The sequence below is a fragment of the Triticum dicoccoides genome, chromosome 7B (genome assembly GCF_002162155.2).
Source record: "Triticum dicoccoides isolate Atlit2015 ecotype Zavitan chromosome 7B, WEW_v2.0, whole genome shotgun sequence".
Classification (NCBI taxonomy): Eukaryota; Viridiplantae; Streptophyta; class Magnoliopsida; order Poales; family Poaceae; genus Triticum; species Triticum dicoccoides.
The window spans coordinates 551,715,905-551,721,968 of record NC_041393.1 but is presented as its reverse complement, the minus strand read 5'-3'; the positions used below and the strand labels follow the sequence as shown (position 1 = coordinate 551,721,968).

Genomic DNA, 6,064 nt, shown 5'->3' with positions numbered 1-6,064 from the left:
GAGTCTTAGCCACGAACGAGCTTCACCTAATTAAAAATCTACTCCGAGTGGTAAGCATCCCTCCCACTCGGTGGCTTAGCCGCGAACTAGCTTCGCCTAAGTTAAAAATCTACTCTGAGTGGCGAGCATCACTCCCACTCGGTGGCTTAGCCGCGAACTAGCTTCGCATAAGTTAAAATTCTACTCCGAGTGGCGAGCATCCCTCCCACTCGGGGGCTTAGCCGTGAACCAGCTTCGCCTAAGTAAAAAATCTACTCCGAGTGGCGAGCATCCCTCCCACTAGGGGGCTTAGCCGTGAACCTTCTTTTCCTAAGTTAAAAATCTACAACGAGTGGCGGGCATCCCTCCCACTCGGCAGCTTAGCCGCAAACCAGCTTCGCCTGAGTTAAAAATCTACTACGAGTGGCGAGCATCCCTCCCACTCGGGGGCTTAGCCGCAAACCAGCTTCGCCTGAATTAAAAATCTACTCCGAGTGGAAGGCATCCCTCCCACTCGGGGGCTTAGCCGTGAACCAGCTTCGCCTGAGTTAAAAATCTACTCTGTCGTGGGAGAACGAGCACCTATGGGGTAGGGGCCCCTTTTCGGTCCGGCAGGGAGCGGAGGGCGCACAAAGAGCAGATCGAGGTCGAGCACGCGAGGGATTTTACCCAGCTTCGGAGCTCCCCGGAGGGATAAAACTCCTACTGCTGCTTTGTGTTTGTATTTTGTTCTTGCTTGAGAGCGTGGGTATGCTGTAGTCTCGAATGAGTCAAACCCCTTCTGCGTGCGCACGGGCCTCCTTTTTATAGTCTAAAGGGGTCACCGACAGGTGGCAACACAGAGAGAGGGGTAAAAACGTAAAAACGCGGGTTGGTACAACCGCTGTCAACAGTGCCCCTACCTAACTCTGACGGCAGGGGACAAGGGCATTTAATGCTCATCCGGTCGTCCAAACAGTGCAAGAAGCGACCGTTGGGGGCGCCACCGATCGCCACGATGGCCTTCTCGTCATCTCCATCGCCATCTCGCACCGCTTGGCTGCACAGCTACTCGCCACGTGCACCAGGAACGATCCTGCGGCGACACGTCGTCGGGTGAGCTGGAGCACAGGCGCAGAGTGGTGGCTTCGCCGCGGCAAGTGCCTTGCCGCGGTCTCTGTCTTGTCGCACCCGCGAGCTTGTCGCTCGTCGGGTCTTGCTGGGACAGGCAAGTTTTCTGAAGTGCCTTGGTTGGCCTTCCCGGCAAGCTCCTCTTGCCGGGGTCTTGTCCTTCCCGGCAAGCTTCTCTTGCCAGGGCCTTGTCTTCGGTTAACACTTTGTTCTTGAATGGCAGTAATATGAATAGTGAAGGGTCTTGGTGGACGCCCGGCAAGCCTTGCCGCGGGACGCTGCGACTGCCCGTGCACAAGTTCGGGGTACTAAGGTACCCCTACTTTAGTACACCGACAGGAGCCCCCGGGCCTGGGCCATACACGGTGCCGAGCGCTGTTGGGCCAGGCCCAAAACAGGGCACGGGCACGCGCGGCCTGGGTCCAAACCAAATCCACTCCGTATCCACTGCGTCCCCCCATAACGGCACGCGTCAATCGCGGCGTCGTGGGCAATACTTAAATCTAGGAAATGCGTAACGTTCGCCTCCCCTGTTTATAAGCAGAGGAAACAGGGCCGTTCCCCCACCTTCGCCACTTGCAGTTCCTTCCTCCGAAAGCTCCGCCGCTCCCCTCCGCTTCCCAAGCCGAAAGAGAGCAGCGCTCCGCCGCCCGTCGCCGCCGTCACCCTCAACACCTCCGCGCTCCTCCGCCGCTTCCGCCATGGCTCCGAAGACCGGCAAGACCACCAAGTCGGCCGAGGCGTTGCGGCTTGAGGCGCTGCGCAAGGAACGAGTGCTTCCCCCCCCCCCCCGAGCTCACCCCGAAGGCGCTGTGGGAGGAGTTTTACCTCTTCTGGTCGACGGAGACGCGGGCGCATCCGTGCACGCCGGTGCTCTCCGCCGAAGCTTCCAAATCGAAGCGGTGCCCAAAAGGGGACTATTTCTTTCCGGTGTTCTTCTATTGCGGCCTCTGCCCACCTTTTTCTGATTTCTTCTGCGACATCATGAATACCTACGGGTTTCATCTTCTTGATTTCACCCCCAACGCCGTTCTGACAATGGCGGTTTTCGCACACCTCTGCGAGAACTTCGTTGGCATCCACCCAAGTGTTGCTCTTTTTCGCCATTATTTCACCCCCCGAGCCGAGAAAGGAGAGCCATTGGCTGGCGGAATCGCCTGGACCTCACGAATCGGCATGAAGGAGGTGTATCTGCCGGGCGAGCTCCGCAGCAAGTGGGATGAGTGGAGGGCGGAGTGGTGCTGGATCTGTGATGCCAAACCGCAGCCATTCACCAACTTGTGCCAGACTCGGGTAGTTCGCGGCGGCGACTGGAGCGCTCTGTCGCCGGACGACGCCAAGCTGAAGATTGCCACCACCCGAATCCTCCGGCTCAGGCTTGCCGGGCTCACAGCAGGGGCAGTTGGCACGGATTTCCTTCGCCGTCGCATCGCCCCTCTGCAGAAGAGGGGGAGGCCCGCCTGGCAGTTTGGCGGCCCGGTGGATATCATGAGGCTGCGCCCAGGCCTCAATTTCAACTTCACAGTTCTGGAGCTTGACGGGATGCTGAAGGAGCTTTTCAAGCATGATGCCAACCATCCAGAGTGGTTCAGGCTGCCGCAGGGCGTCATCCCATTGTGCAACAACTCCCAGCGCGATCGCATCTGCACAATGATACCAGAGTGCGATTCGCACGGGATAATCCCAACCTGGATGGAGCCCGCTGACGATGTCGTGCAGCAATTCTTCGATGGCTTGACGGAGGTAGCAGTCAATGCCGACGAAAAGAGGCTCCTCACCCGTGACACCACCGACGACGAGATGCGGTACATCGCCACCAGGGCCGAAGAGGCGGCGGCAGCCGCCGCCGCGGGCGAATTTGGCTTTACATTGGCGGAGGCAGAGGCGGCCGAGGCGGCAAGCCTTGCCGACCGGGAGGACCTTGCCGAAGAGGTCTTTGGAGAGGGGGAGCCCGAAGCCGAAGCGAGCGAGCCCGCCGAGGGCGCGAGCGGCCAGCCGTCTTCGAGCAGCTTGCCACAGGCGGAGCCCCCAGCGCAGCCCCAATTTCAACCATGAAGGTGCCTCCGTCGAGTTGGAGATACGGCAGGGGGGCAGGCAGGCCAGCAGCCGCGGCGCCATGGGACACGCTCCACCGCGGCAAGTACCGTTGCCACAGGAGGGTCCCAGGCTGTGCCGGCAACTGAGGCGGGATCTTCCCGGGCCGCCACGCCTGATCCTACCGCAGCCTCCGGCAAACGTCCAAGGGAGCCTACTCCTCCGTCTCGTCGCGCAGAAAGGGTACCGGACTTCGACCTCTCTGCGCTGAGCTCCGACGAGGAGGAAGAAGAGGAGGAAGAGTAAGGCTTTCTCCTTGTTGTACTTGTTTTTCTTCGATCTTTGTTGTTGCTTGTCTTACATCTGATTTGCTTCTCTCTGAATCCCCGTTTCATTTCAGGACTCTGGCCGAGAGAGCAGCGAAGAGGGCCAAGGTCCCCGTGGTTGTCATCGAGGACGATCCTGCTGTGATGGCCGAAGACACGTCCGAGACCACCCTGACAGACCCGATCCCTTCTCCTCACAGCAGCCCCCAGCATAGCCCCCAGCATAAGTGTTTGGTTCACTTCCTGTTGTGGGGCGCGCATGGGTGCTTTTCCTTTCACTGATATCTTGATCGTTGATTTATTTGTGTAGGAGCAGAACAGGCCCATCAAGAGCAAGCAGAAACCGCCCCGGAGGTGCTGTCTGCTTCGACTACGCCGCCAAGGGGCGATTCCCCGGCAAGGGAGCGCTCTCCGGCAAGGGAGGGGTCCCCGGCAAGGGGCGGATCCAGTGAGCCCCCAGTGGTGGAGCCCATGGTCACGGAGCCCAGCATAGGTAACCCTCCTTGTCGGAAATTTTCCCTTGGGTTCTTATTCTGATTTTCTTTCTTCTCTTTTGGATATTTGCTTGACTTCTCCTTCCTCTCCCTGTCCTCAGATCCCCCTCATATAGACCCGATGGAGACCGAGGCCACCGGCGAGGAAGGCGCACGCGGCGATACTGAAGACGCCGCCGTTGACGAGGAAGGGGCCGGCGCTGATGAACCCGCCAACGAAGAAGCCGCCAAGGCTGCTGGCGCAGGAGCTGGCGAGGGGTCCGGCGATCGTACTGACGACCCGGAGGGCGCAGGAGCGCAGGCACTGCACCGACCGCCGACCCCTCCGCCGCTGATGCAGCGCCGGGCTCCGAGGAGCCCCAGCAAGGCGCATACTTGAAGGCCGGCGAGGGCGTATACATCAAGCTTCCCTGGGCGTCGAGCTCCAGGGCGCCGGTCGAAGGGGAGGAGTTTGACGGGGAAGTACTCGCCTCTGTGGGCTGGCAGTGGTTGACGCGCCCGGCAGCAGCAGTGGCGAGTTTGAGGAGGAGCAATTTCTCCGGAAGCTAGCGTCACTCTACCGCGCCCGGCAAGCGAAGCTTGAGTCCCGGGAAGCGCTTGTCGCGCGGGCAGGAGTTGACATAGAGAAGCATGTAGTGGAGCTCAAGGGCCGCAACCAGGAGGCCCTCCGATCTATTGCGGAGGAGAGGGCACAACTTGACGAGGCAAAGAAGGCGTTCATCCTGGAAAAGGCTGAGGCCGAGGAGCAGCAGAGGCTCGCCGCCGAGGAGCTGTCCAGGCGGGAAGGTGAGGTGACGCAGAAAAAGGTTAATCTGGATAGCCACGAGGAGGAGCTCGACGCACGGGAGCGATCACTTGGCGGGGCGCTCAAGGAGGCGAAGGATGCCGCCGCAGCTGCTGAAGCCGCCAAGAAGGAACTGGAAGTGAGGGTGACGCAGCTGGAGGCGGACATAAAAGGGAAGAATGAAGAGCTTGCCGCACTCCAGCGCGAACGCGAGAAGGATGCCCTTGCTCATGGCGATCTGCAAGTCCAACTCGCCAACAGGACCAGGGAGCTGAACGCCGCCAAGGACTTGAGTGCTGATCTGGAGCTGAAGCTGGCCACCTTGACGGAGACGCTGGACGCCGCCAAAAGGCGAGAGGATGAACTGAAGAAGGAGATCAAGGGCAACGAGGAGCTGCTGACGAGGGCCGCTGAGACTCAAAACACCTTCAGGGCTAGGGTGGAGCTCTGGACGGAGGGCCTCGTCAACATCGCTGCAACGATCCACGAGGAGCTGGAGCAGCTGGACTTGGCGGGCTTCGGGTACTCCACCAACGAGAACCTCCAGCCCAGCGCCAAGCTTACTTTGTTCTTCAAGGGTGTGGCAATGGCTCTCCAGCAGCTCCGGGAAGGGATCCCAAAGAAGTTGGCTGATGAGTCGCGCGCCATCTACGCCAAGGTCTTGGAGAAGGTGTTGGTGAAGATACTCTTCCGCAACCCCGGCCTCGACCTCAGCCGCGTCCTCAAGAAGCTGTCGGCGGGTGCGGATCTTGAAGAGCTCAAAGCCATTGTCGCACCCATCGTGGACAAGGTCAATGAAGTCAAGAGGGTCGACGGCGATCGTGTAGATTAGGCCGCCCTTTTCCTCCTTTTCTTGCCGCTGTTAGATATACCATAAGAATAATCCATTAGAGCGTGGCAAGTTATTTATTGTAATACAACTTTATTCTGGGCAATGCTTGCTATGTTATCTCCTTTACTTGATTCCATCCCTTGTATGTTTTTACCCTACGCTTTTAGGGGACTTGCCGGCGCAAGCACACTTGCCGCAAGCGCTGAATGCGGAACATCAGCAGCCTGCCGGCGGTGTTACCTCCGGCAAGAAACCTTGTCGGGACTAGTCGCAGCACACTTCATTGTTGAGCGGACTCGAAACAAAGTAAGGGCGCAACTAGTCACGAGCCGGTTCCTCCGCGCACAGGTTTTCCATACAAAGCACGGTCGTTCAAGGAGGATAACTTGAAAATTTGAAACTGATTGTGCTCAAACTTTGGCAACTTAGCTTTTTCTGTCGTCTGTATCCCGGCAAGGCTATACTTCTTTGAACGCCGCCCGGTCCACATCTTCATCCTCTCCTT

The 6,064-nt window shown here is 59.0% G+C and overlaps 1 pseudogene; it reads right to left on the bottom strand.

Moving 5' to 3' along the window:
• LOC119339107 overlaps positions 1–4,959 on the bottom strand; it is a 27,658-nt pseudogene extending 22,699 nt beyond the window's left edge.
• Positions 4,960–6,064: the final 1,105 nt, after the last annotated feature.